This window comes from Saimiri boliviensis, chromosome 2, assembly GCF_048565385.1.
Source record: "Saimiri boliviensis isolate mSaiBol1 chromosome 2, mSaiBol1.pri, whole genome shotgun sequence".
NCBI classification, from domain to species: domain Eukaryota; kingdom Metazoa; phylum Chordata; class Mammalia; order Primates; family Cebidae; genus Saimiri; species Saimiri boliviensis.
The window spans coordinates 197,199,324-197,213,105 of NC_133450.1; the positions used below are offsets into that span (position 1 = coordinate 197,199,324).

General features: G+C 37.3%; 1 long non-coding RNA gene across 1 annotated transcript in view; it reads right to left on the minus strand.

The window, feature by feature from the left end:
• Positions 1 to 1,550: 1,550 nt before the first annotated feature.
• LOC141583763 (uncharacterized) overlaps positions 1,551 to 13,782 on the minus strand; it is a 259,520-nt gene continuing 247,288 nt past the window's right edge. Inside the window, exon 3 of the long non-coding RNA XR_012516655.1 lies at positions 1,551 to 2,905. This is a non-coding gene — a long non-coding RNA (uncharacterized LOC141583763). The remainder of the gene's footprint in view (positions 2,906 to 13,782) is intronic.

Below are 13,782 nucleotides of genomic sequence, written 5' to 3' on the forward strand. Positions count from 1 at the left end.
GGTTAATTCATCTAGGTTAACAGCAAAAGACTGTCATGGTGTTGTTTAAAAATTATTCATTATATTTTTAGCCTGCAAAACCTCTAGACTCTGCTACACTGTAAATACTCCTTTTGTGTAGAGTATTATAGCAGTGTGTCTTGCGGTTTGATTAACTCCTTCAATCATGCTTTTACATATCAAATATTTATTGTGAACTCTTTTTGTAAACACTGTGCTATGTTCTAGGACTGCAACAACCAGCACAGGAACCTGGGTCTTCCTTTAAGAACCAGGCTAAATGACCCGTTAGTGTTATCAAGTAGGATAGAGAGATTTAGTGGCATGTGAGAGGGCAACTAAGCCCTACAACAGGGGAATAAGAACTAAGCTAGGAACTAATAGATGAGTAAGACTGGTTAAGAGGGAGAGATGTTTGCTTTAGGAAGAGACACACTAACTTTGCAAAGGCCAGAGAATGAGAGAGCTCCTGGTGCGCTCAACAAAGAAAGAGAAACACCTGGAGCATACAAAGTAGGGAAGGGAGATGGAGGTGGGGAGAGTGAGCAGAAAAAAATGAAGCTGAAGACATGATTAGAAACAAAGCTTTTAGAAACCAAAGGAGTATGGACTTCTTCAGCCTGGTGATGAACTAGACTCTGGAGCCTTGCATCTCAAAGTAGACCAGGAACAACATTATAGAAGCTTGTTATGTGATCACAACCCACCCCAGACCTATATAATCAGAACTGGCACTTTACAAGATCTTCATATAATTCATATACATTTTAACCTTTGAAAAGCACTGGTCTAGAAATAGACAATCTAGAGCCATTGAACCACTTTAATCAGGACACAATGAAAGGGATGCCTGACCTAATTCATCTCTTGCTGTGAGTGCTGGTGTGACCTAGAACTTTATTTTCCAGGAACTTTCCTGGTAGCTGTTGGCTACTTCTCAGACCTCACCTGCTCTCACTCTCTCTTGCTCTCATTCTGTTGCAGCCACACCTGTCTCAGCATGGGATCAAGTTGCTCCTGGATATAAGAAACGTGTTTCAGCCTCTGTAACTTTGCCTTCACTCTAGATTCTGCTTTGAAAGGGTTGCTCTGGATAACTGAATGACTTGTTCCCTCACTTCATTCCAGACTATGCCCAAATATTAGCTCCTCATAGAGACCCCTGAAACCTCCCTATCTAAAATATCTGTGCTGTCTCCCGCTCACCTTTACCTAGCTTAATTTTTAATGTAACCTATATCAGTACATGATGTTATTTTATGCAGTTCTATTTTTTTCTGAATACCATAGTTGCTTATTTGTTATTGCTGAACTCTGCTACTACAATGGAAGTCTCATGAAGGCAGGGACTTCTGTCTCATGTTCATGGCTACCTTGCCAGCAGCTACTTAATAGATATTTCTAGAATGAAGGGATGATTGAATTAATTAAAGGATTAGTTAAAACAGAAAGAAACACCAAATGCATAAAGCTTGGAGCTACCTATCACTGACTACCACCCCCAACAGCCCCCACCCCGCACACACGTATTTATTCTACAGTGCTAGTGAAGTAAACCTCTTAAGTCTAACAGCACAGCAGGATCTCTCCCAAGATTTATATAATTTCTTGACAGAAGACATTTTCTGACATTCAATATGTATTGTAGAAATCTTGGTATTAAGGCAAATGTCCACATTTATTGGAAGATCTAGGGATTCTAGGGTCAATAACTGCTAAGTCTGAGAGAAAAGGAATATAAAGTTTTGTGTGGTGGAGGTAAGGAGCTTTAAGGAGTTGGATGGGCTATGAGTAGCATTTTATAATTTACCAAGAGATAGTTTTACAGTTTAACATTCCCTCCGACCACATTTCAGTAATTTCACACTCAAAAGACTTGGTGTTTCTGTATCAGTTGTACAACAGCTTCCTGTGGGTAGTGGTCACCGTATTAGCCAAGCTCAGAATTACAGGACATTTCCATCATCACATACAATATTTTTCTAGACTTTTTCCCATCAAGTACTATAGCTGTCCTTGGGGGATGTTTTAAAGGACGTAATGAAAATAATCTGAATGTTTATAAGCAGTGGAAGCAGAAAGGTCCCAATGTGTCTGCTGAATTTGTGAGAGCGTTCAACGTCTTTCACAGTACTGATCTGAAAGCCCCTAGAATGTCAGTGCTACTGACTTTCAGTGAAGGAAATAGTCAGAGAATGGCTGATGTGTCTCAGAAGAAGGGAATGTTCTACTGTCTCCAACACCGGATGGTAGAGAGGCACTTGGTTTGCAGCGTAGAAGAGCAAGACTCCAATGTCTATAGATCTGAATTTCTCAACCATTGGCTGGGGGGATGCAAGCGTATCAGATGTGCTAGATGAGGTTCTGACCATGTGGGGTGTCGTCACTTCTGTTCTTTTCTTTTTAACATGAAAATAGTTTAAACTGACGATCTCTAAGAGTCCTTCCCACCCTGATATCCAAATTCTTCAAGAACTAGCCTGCCTGTACCTCTCAGGTATTTCCATGTCTATGCCCATTAGTGAATTTCTCACTTAAGATAAATGCAAAGTAGGTATATTAAAGATATTTGGATAATGCAGAACTAAATACTTAAAACAGTGTCTTCAAAAAAAATAACTTCCAGAAAATATATATTGTTAAAACAAAAAGCAATTTAAAGAAGTTAGCAGTTTCACATGTAAGGAACTTGGAAATCATCAATTTCTCCTAACAAGAAATAAAAAGCTGAACAGACTGAAAAACCAACAACTCTTCTTGGATTCATAAGAAAGGTGAGAACACAGGGTAAATCACTGCCCCCAAGACTGGAGAGGGACAGACAGGCAAATATAGAGTCATGACTTACCGAGAAGAAATTCAAGAGTGGAAGCCGCCACGGGAACCGGGGCTACGGTAGGAAGACCTGAAACGTAATTGGCAAATTGTGAACGCGTCAGCGAGTTAAAATCTTCAAGGAGATCTAGTCATAGGGGTCCCCCCATACTTTTGTTTTACCTCCAGGAGCTTTGTCAGGGCTCTCACAGTAAATATTAGCGGAAAATCCCTTTGTGCTTCCCGCAGAGGAAGGGGAAAAGCAACCATTTTGAAACACACCAAACCACTCAGCTCTTAACAATGTCTGATCTCAGGAGAAACTATTTAACCAGAGCTTAACCTGCTGCGTTTTTATCGGACCCTAAGTTACCTGGGGAAGGGAAATGCCTGATTCCATCCAACTCAGCTATCCTGTCTTACCTAAATGGGAAGGAACAGCACTTGTAAAGACTATAGTCCAGAGGCATAGGCTTGCTAAAAATAAAAGACTGAGACCTAAGGATATGGCCAGAGAATACTTCTCCTTCCCCAACACCTTACCACCGCATTATTAAGGCTCATTTACAACAGTTCATTTTACCCAATATATTATGTCCAACCATCAAGAAAGAAAGGCATACTAAAGGCAAAAATTAAAATGTGAAGAGGCAGAGCAAGCCTTACAACAAAGCATCATAGGGATCTTGGAATGATCACGTGAAAGTAGTTAGACACGAGCAGAGTAGGAGAGGGCTCCCCAGGAGTGTCAGGTGACCCTAAGGTGATCATCAGGTGGTTAACGCTAAGATAATAACTGGTCACAGCCAGTGCACAAGAAAGGCAGTCTTCCAAAAGATAGAAAACATCTGAAGCTAGTAATCAGCAGCTTCCCAATAAGATCTCAGGAGCTGAGTGAGCCGGCTCCAGTCTCTTGCCACGCAAAGGGGAAAAATGGTGGAGTTTAACTGGTAACCTTCCTCCAGGAAGACTCGACTGGTAAGGGACAAACACCTCAAGTGAGCATGCATAAGCCTGCAGTAAACACACTGTGCACGCAGCCCTCCCTAATGCTGGCAGGCCACTGTGTGTACAGACAGCCTGCCCCAGGGGAAAAATCAAGGGAGGAGAAACAGAAACCCCAGAACCATATCAATGTATAAAACCCCAAATCAAGGGCCAGATGGGGTGCTTGGATCGCCCAAGTCACCCACTTGGTCCTCTTCCAAGTGTACTTTGCCTCCTTTTGTTCTTGCTGTAAAACCTTTCAATAAACCTTTATGGCTGCTCCAAAAGTCGCCTCGGTCTCTCACTCTGCCTTATGCCTCTCAGCTGAATTCTTTTCTCCAAGGGGTCAAGGATAAAGTTTGCTGCAGACCCATCAGACTTATGCCTAGTAACAATCAGACTGGAAATTTAACACAACAATGATTAGTATGCTATGGGCTCCGATGGCTAAAATAGACAGCATGCAGTAGATGGGTAATGTTGACAGAGAATTGGAAATCCTAAGAAAGAACCAAAAAGAAATGCTGAAGATCAAAAACATTTTAACAGAAGTGAAGAATGACTTTGATGGGCTTATTAGTAGATTGGACACAGCTGAGAAAAGAATTTCTGACACCTCTCTCTCTCTCTCTCTCTCTCTCTCTCTCTCTATATATATATATATATATGTATATATACATATTATATGTATATATAATGGGTAAATTACCCTCAGAACTTAGACATAAAATCACACTCTGCAAGTGTTTACTAAGAATCAACACCAGATTGGACAAAAGCACAGGTAGGAACAGAAATGACCAAGCCCCAGAATAGATTTATGTGTGTGTTGCCAAGGGATTCTTAGGAAAGATTCAAATACAATCACAGAAACCAGTGAGTTTGCTTCGATTTGGAATATAACTAACTAAAGCCCAGGTAAGAGATTGTCTTCATGCTTGTGTACCAGAACTAAGGTCTGAATGTCTCCAGCAGTCGTCCTTCCTCCCAAGGGTCCTGCTAAAGCTATGCTTTTTAGAAACCTCCAGAACTGGAAAGCAAAGAGAACAGAGACTGAACAGCACAGGACAGACTATTCAAGGACTGTGGAACAACTGCAAAAGGTGTTAAGTATCGTGCACTTAATAGAAATACCAGACAGAGAAGAGAGGAACAGAGGAAATATTAGAGACAGTAATGACTGAGAATTTTCTCAAATTAATATCAGACACAAAACCACAGATCCAGAAAGGTCAGAGAGATCCACAAGAGAAATGCCCCCAAAAAACCACACCTGGGCATATCATTTTTAAATTACAGAAAATCAAATATAAAGAAAATGTCCTTAAACCAGAAGGAAAAAAAAAAAAGGAAAAAAAACTTACCTCTAGAATCTTATGTCTAGAATGTAATAAGGATTACATCTGATTTTTTCTTAGAAACCATGCAAGCAAGGAGTGGAATAAAATATTTAAAGTATTGTGAGAAAAAAAAACCCCACCAACCTAAAGTTCTGCACTCTCTAAAATTATCCTTCAAAAATGAAAGAGAAAGTTTTTTTTTGTTTGTTTTTGACAAATTGAGATCATTTGTTGCCAGTAGATCTTCCTTGTAAGAAATGTTAAAAGCAGTTCTTTAGAGAAAAGGTCACTATAGGTCAGAAATACGTATCTTCACAAAGGAAGGAATAGAATCAAAAAAGTAGTAAGTGAAAGTAAAATAAAGCCATTTTTATTATGTTTCTTTTCTTAGCTTTATTGAAATATGGGTGGCAAATAAAAATTATATATACTTAAGGTATATAAAGTAATGTTTTGATACCAATTTACAGTGTGAAATGATTACCAGAATCAAGCTAATTAACATATCCATCACCTCACAGGGTTACCATCTGGGGGGGTGTGTGGGGAGAACACTTAAGATCTGCTGTCTTAGCAAATTTCAAATACAGATGGTCCTCAACTCACTATGGTTTGACTTGTGATGTTCTGACTTTATGATGGGTTTATTAGCATGTAAGCCCACTATAAGTCAAGGAGTATCTGTGTATAATACATTATTATTAACTATAGTTATCATTGTGGTACACTAGGTCTGCCAGCTTCTGGCAATCATCATTCGACTCTGTTTCTATGAGTTGTATTTTTTTAATATATTCCACATATAAGTGAGATCATGCAGTATTTGTCTAATGCAAGTTACAACTTGTGTAGGATGGCTAGGGTCATCTCTCTCTTACTGTCCACCTCATATCTAAATGTTTCACTTAGGATGCACAACAGACCTAACACCCTGCAAAAGAACGCTCTGGAAAACACCCATAACATAGGCAAAGTTATGAATCATCTTCACGTGCTTTTTTCAATTCCTCCTTCAATTCTGTAATTCTACTCTTTGCTCTGTGCATTTACAGCTCAAGGCTGCCTATTTCTCTTTGTGTATTTGGTCCCATATTTAATCATGGGTCTAATAGCTGATACTTCTCTATTTTGTCCTTAAACATGATCATTTGTACCCTTTAGACTCGATTGACTTCCGGTTTCTTTAGGTAATTACTCTGCCAGACTCAGCTGTGGCTTGTGATAGCAAGAGAGTATTGATGTAAATAGCGCAGCTTTAGCAGGACCCGTGGGAGAAAGGACGGCTGCTGGAGACATTCAGACCTCAGTTTTGGTACAGAAGTATGAAGACGATCTTTCACCTAGGCTTTAGTTAGTTACATTCTTAATCTGGTTTCTGTGATTGTATTTAAATCTTTCCCAAGAATCCCTTGGCAACACACACATAAATCTATTCTCAGGCTTGGTCATTTCTGTTCCTACCTGTACTTTTGTCCAAACTGGTGTGGATTCTCAATAAACGCTTACAGCATGTGATTTTATGTCTAAGTTCTGAGGATAATTTACTCATTTCACAATCAACAAATATTTAAGGTGCTTCTATTTGCTATCCATTTTACTAAACAAAATAATATGCAATGGTTAAGATAAAAACATATACTTGCTAACAAGTCATTACAATGCACTTTGAAAAGTTGGTTAGATATCCTGATGAAAGCACTAAAATGCACTGATTCTAACAAGCATCAGAGCTTTTCAGTGATGCAATTTTCAGCTTCCTATGTAGTGTGTGAAATAAGGCAAGTGTTAGATGTTCCCAGAGAATATACAAAGGTGGTCTAAGAAGTATGTTATTCAATAATTTCTAGAAGACCCTAGGGCCTTCAGCATTTTATAAAGTTGAAGTATGCCACTTGCTGTGGCTTGAATAATTTTTTTCCAAGAAACTCATGTTAAAATTTAATCCCCAATGTGGCAGTATTGACAGATAGGGCCTTTAAAAGGTGATTGGGTCATGACGAATCAGCTCTCATGAATGATTTAATCTATGCATGGATTAAAGCATGGATAAATTAATGGATTAATGGATTATCACAAGAAGTGGGACTGGTAATTTTATAAGAAGAAAAGAACCTGAGTTAGCACACTAAGTCTTTCTTTCATTTGATGCCCTGAACTTCCTAGGGACTCTGCAGAGAGTCCCCATCAGCAAGAAGATCCACATCAGATATGGCCCCCTTGCCCTTGGACTTCTCAGCCTTTATAGCTGTAAGATATAAATTCCTTTTTCAAAATAAATTACCCAGTTTTCGGCATTCTGTTATAAGCAAGAGAAACAGGTGAAGATGCCATTAGTAGGAAATAAATACATCTAAATTTGTTTATGTTGTTTTTCTTTAGTCTCTAAACCTTCAAGATAGCTTTAAGTACTGTACATTTAAGAAATAGCTTTGTGCTCTTGAGCTGCAAATGTGAACTTGCTTAGAGCTCCTTTATCCTGGTAGAACATGCTGATACAGTGATTGATTAAAATTCTGCTGTTCTTCTGAGAGTCCTTTGTGAAATCATAACTACATAAGATTGTTTTATGTATACTATAGGTTGAACATCCCTAATCCAAAAATCCAAAATCCTGAATGCTCCAAAATCTGAAACTTTTTGAGCACCAACATGATATCACAAGAAGAAATGGCCACACTTGACCTCATGTGACAGGTGACTGTTAAAATGCAGTCAACACTTTGTTTCAAGCCAAAGATGATTTACGACATCTTATAAAATTTCCTTCAGGCTCTGTGTGTAAGGTATATATAAAACATAAATGAATTTTATGTTAAGATTTGAGGCCCATCCCCAAGATAATATTATTATATTTATGCAAATATAGCAAAATCCAAAAACTTCTGAAATCCAAAAAACTTCTAGTAGTCCCAAGCATTTGAGATAGGGATATACAATCTGTATAATAATTTTTCTGTAACTAAGTAAATTACCTGAGAAGGTCATATATGGAGCCCAATTCTCTTCAAAAATATTAGTAAACAACTTTTTAAAGAAATAATATCTACCCATCCCACCACCTCCTTTTAAAATAACATGCCTACATATTATTTTAGGCATGCATTTCCTGTTATATAATGTTATGATTTTTATGTTCTGAAATATTATTGTGTCTATTTACATACCTATACATTGTATTTTATGGTATTCTCTTAGTCCATTTTGTGCTACTGTAACAAAGTACCTGACACTGGGTAATTTATAAAGAACAGAGATTTATTTCTTACAGTCTGGAGGCTGTGAAGTCCAACGTCAAGGGAACTGCATCTGGCAAGCACCTTGTTGCTGTGTCATCCCATGGCTGAAAGAATAATATGTTAAGAGCACAAGAAAGAGAGCAAGAAAGGACAGAACCCTGATGACCTAATTACCTCTTAAAGGTCCCACCTCTCTACATTGTTACATCAGTTATTAAGTTTCCAGCATAGGAACTTTGGGGGACACACTCAGATCCTAAGAGCATTGTCTCTTGGTTAAGCTGTATTATGTACAGCATGTGTAGTTTTATTTGTTCTTCTTGTTGATTTGTATCAATGTGTTTTTGGAAACACATTGGGAGATTCAGATTAAGATGGCTGCCATTATTTTACATGAACCTAAAAGCCATGGATTACTCTTATTTTTACTCTGAAATTTAAACCTGAAGATGTAAAAATCCAATTTCCCAAGCAAATTTGCTAATTGATCTTTATGTGGTAGTGAACACATAATGAATCTCTGGTGTCAGCCATTACCTGGACTAATATCCCATCTATATTGCTTACTGTCTCTGTTAGCTTAACCTTCATGTCTTCATCTATAAAATGAAAATAATTATTTAAAAGGATATTGCTAAAGCTCAGTGATATAATCAATATAATACAGTTAAACAATGCATGCCACTATAGGATATTTCCTTTTTTATTTAGAGAGCACCGACTTAATAATAAATGTACCTGCTAAGTAAAATCATAAAAAGATAGCTATAGTGGTCTAGGGAAACTGGCTTAAAAGCTAATATCGATATCTATCATTAAACACATCTGCTATTATTCATGAAGAAGGCCCTGTCACGTTAGCTACACTTGTAATACAGATCATTCTACTGATGCAACGGATGGCTACTAGGTAGGTTAAGATATTTATTAATTTGGTTTTGATAAAAGGGGCAATCATGATGGCAGATTAGAATATTATGGGAAAACATGTCTTTGCTCTAGTGAGTGGTCTTCTTGAAATTACTTTTCAAATTTATTGTTGTTCAAATACAGTAGTTCCCCTATTCTCAAAGTCTGACATGAAATATACTATCAAATAAGAAATGATTTCTTAACTACCTTTATTCACAAGTACATAAGTAATAAGATGGTAGCAAGCATAGAGGAAAATCATGCTTTCTCCTTTAGAATCCTTCAAGATCAATGCTTTCCTAGCAGTTTCAGCTTTAAGAATTAACATTTCCTCCCTCTTGTTGCACTAACAACATTAAAGTCAAATCAAAAGAGAAGAAAAGCATCACATTCCCAGCAGCTCAGTAAATCAAGTGGTTTACCTATTTCTTTTCCCTGGAAATAAGTATGTATATTTTCAGGGTTTTAAATGTAGAAGTTGTGCCATAAGCTCATGTTTTTTAGTTTTTTTTTTTTACAAAATGCTTCCTAAACACATTCTGATTATCATGATGTAAACAATGTGAATATACATAGACAAAGACTGAAAGAAAGCCACAAAATTGTTTGGGAAGTGTATTAGTCTGTTCTCATGCTGCTAAAAAAGATGGGGGAATTTATAAAGGAAAGAGGTTTAATTCACTCACAATTCCACATGGCTGGGGAGGCCTGTCAATCATGGCGGAAGTTGAATGAGGAGCAAAGTCACATCTTACATGGCAGCAGGCAAGAGAGAGCATGCACAGGGGAACTCCCCTTTATAAAGCAATAGGATCTGTGAGATGTATTCACAGCCACAAGAACAGCAGGGGAAAGATCCAACCCCATGATTTAATTCCCTCCCATGAGGTCCCTCCCACAACATGTGGGAAAGGAGCTACAATTCAAGATAAGTTGTAGGTGGAGACACAGCCAAACCGTATCAGAAAGTTCTAAGGATGAGTGATTTCATCCTCCCTTTTCCTCCCAGTTTTATTAAGGTATAACTGACAAATAAAAATGATATATATTTATGGTATACAGCATAATGTTTTGATATATGTATACATTGTGAAATGATTCAATCAAACTAATTCACACATCCATCACCTCACATACTTATCATTTTTTTTAAGGTGAGGATTTAAGATAGACTCCCTTAGAAATTTAAAAATATATAATACATTACAGTTAATATAATCACCATATAGTACAATAGATCATCAGAACTTACTTATCCTATGGAACTGAAACTTTGTATTCTTTGACAAACTTCTCCCCATTCCCACCCCCCATCTCAGAGCCCCTAGCAACCACTATTCTACTCTCTGCTTCCCTGGGTTCTACATACAAGTGAGATCACACAGAATATTTTTCTGTACCTGGCATATTGAGCTACCAATAAGGTCTTCTAGATTCATCTATGTGTCACAATTGACACAGCTTCCTTCTTTTTAAATCTTTTTTATCTTTCTTTATTTTTAACTGACAAATAAAAATTATATATATTCATACTATACAACATGGTATGTTGAAATATGCATGCATTTTACAATGAATAAATCAAGCTAACATATTTATTACATCACCTTCTTATTTTGGGGGGGTGAGAAAACTTAAAATCCACTCTTTCAGTGATTTTCAAGTTTGTGAAACATTGTTATTAACTATATTCACCATGTTGTATAATTGTAAATTTCTTGAACTTATTATTCATCTCTAACTGAAAGTTTGTATCTTTGACAAATATTTCACCACCCCAGTCCCTGGTAACCACTACTTTACTCTCTACTTCTGAGTTTGACTGTTTTAGATTTCACACGTAAGTGAGATTATGTGATATTTATCTTTCTGTACTTGGCTTGTTTCACTTAAAATAATATCATCCAGTCTGGGTGCAGTAGCTCATGCCTGTAATCCCATCACTTTGGGAGGCTGAGGCGGGTAGATCACATGAGGCCAGGAGTTTGAGATCAGCCTGGCAAACATGGCAAAACCCCATATCTACTAAAAATACAAACAGTAGACGGGCATGGTGGTGCACGCCTGTAGTTCCAGCTACTCAGGAGGCTGATTCTTGAGAATCCTTGAACCTGAGTGGCGGAGATTGCCGTGAGCCAAGATCACACCTCTGCACTCCAGCCTGGTTGATAGAGTGAGAACCCGTCTCAAAAACAAACAATAATTATATCATCCAGATCCATCCATATTGTTGCAAATAATAGGATTTTCTTCTTTTTAAAGGCTGAATAGTGTTCCATTTCTGTAATGCAATATAGATCACGTTATACACACACATACACATACATCACTTTTTCTTTATCCATTCATCCATTAATGGACATTTCAATTGATCTCATTTCTTGGGTTTTGTGAATAATGCTACAATGAACATGGGAGGACAGACATCTCTTCAACATTCTGAGCAGATATGGCTATATGTCCAGAAGTAGAATTCCTAGATCATGTATCGTTCTATTCTTAGTTTTCTAAAAAACCTTTAGACTGCTTTTAATAACATCTGTACTAATTTACATTACTACCAAGGAATGTATAAGTGTCTCCTTTTTCTCCACATCCTGGCCAGTACTTGATATCTTTTGTCTTTTTTTATAGTAGCCATTCTAACCGGTGTGAGGTACTATCTTTTTCTACTGCTAATTTCCACATTTTCTGGTAATTAGTGATGTTGACCATTTTTTCACATACTTACTGTCTCTTTGTGTGCTTCCTTTTGAGAAATGTCTATTTAGATCCTTTGACCATTTTTCAATTGGGTTATTTGTTTTCTTGCTGTTGAGTTTTCTGAGTTTCTTTTGTATTTTGGATTTTAACTGCTTATTAGATGGATGGTTTGCAAATATTTTCTCTTATTTTCTTGGTTGTCCCATCCCTTTTTTTCAAACGTGCTTTAATATTATTACGTTTTATTTTCTGTAACTATATGTTAACAGCTAACATATGTATTGAGTGCCAGGCAATATTTTAAATGTTTTGCATGCATCTTATTTAATTCTTACATTTTGGAGATGAAGAGAAGGAGTCACAAAGAGGCTAAGTAATTTTATTGGGATCATACTTCTGAGAGTAATTTGCCATATATGTGACACTTAATACAATCTTATAATTCACTCTCATGTTTTTTGCATAATTATTGACAATAGCCCAGATATGGAAGCAACCTAAATGCTTATCAGCAAATGAGTAGATTTTTTAATGTGGTATGTGGATACAATAGAATATTATTTATCTTTTTTTTTTTTAAAGAGATCCCATTATTTGTGACAACAGGGATGAACCTGAAGGGCATTAAGTAAAATAAGCTAGGCACAGAAAGACAAGTATCACATGATCTGTTATATGTGAAATTTTCCAAAAGTGGAACTCAGAAGTAAAGAGTGGAATGGTGGTTACCAGGGGCAAGGTAGGGGGTAACTGTTAGGGAGTTGTTGGCCAAAGGACACAAAATTTCAGTTGAGATAGAAAGGATAAATTCATGAAATCTTTTTTACAACATGGCGACTATAGTTAATAAGAATGTATTACATTCTTGAAAGTTGCTGAGAGAGTAGATTTTAAGTGTTCTCATCACAAAAATATGTGTGATGATTCATATGCTAATTAGCTCAATTTAGCTATTCCACAATGTAAACATATTTCAAAACTATATGTCGTACAGGAAAAATATGTGCAATTTTTAACTGTCAGTTAAATTTTTTTTTTTTTTTTTTTTTTTGAGACGGAGTTTCACTCTTGTTACCCAGGCTGGAGTGCAATGGCGCGATCTCGGCTCACCGCAACCTCCACCTCCTGGATTCAAGCAATTCACTTGCCTCAGCCTCCTGAGTAGCTGGGATTACAGGCACGTGCCACCACGCCCAGCTAATTTTTTGTATTTTTAGTAGAGACGGGGTTTCACCATGTTGACCAGGATGATCTCGATCTCTTGACTTAAGATCAAACTGTCAAAGCAGATTCACACAAATCATAGGTCATGCCTGCAACAAGATTTGCTGAATGTTAGCAAAGAATATTAGCACAAGGCAGCCATGAGCTCCATGAGTTTCTATAAGCTCCTGAATCCAACAAACAAACCTTTTTGAAGTTCCTTTTCTCATACCAAGATGTGAGGATCCCTAACTGGATGTGGTACAGTTTCACACCGTAGGGGCCATTCTGGTTTGAGGTTTCTCAGTCTGGCTATTCTATTGGGCTGGTAAGAGCTTTTGTATCCAGCTGCATCCTACAAATTCATAACATTTTAGGTTTAATTACAATAAGCTATCCAGAGAGATCAGATATATTCTCAAAAGCCATCTTTCACAAAATCTTATATTCCTGTGAATGGATCCCATCATGGTGTTTCTGAGAACATTAGATGTGAGAAAAAATCCCTTGGATGTCCCAGGGGAAAGACAGGAAGAATCAGAACTCCTGTTAATTCTTTCCTCTCAGTGCCTCATTGTTGATGAGGC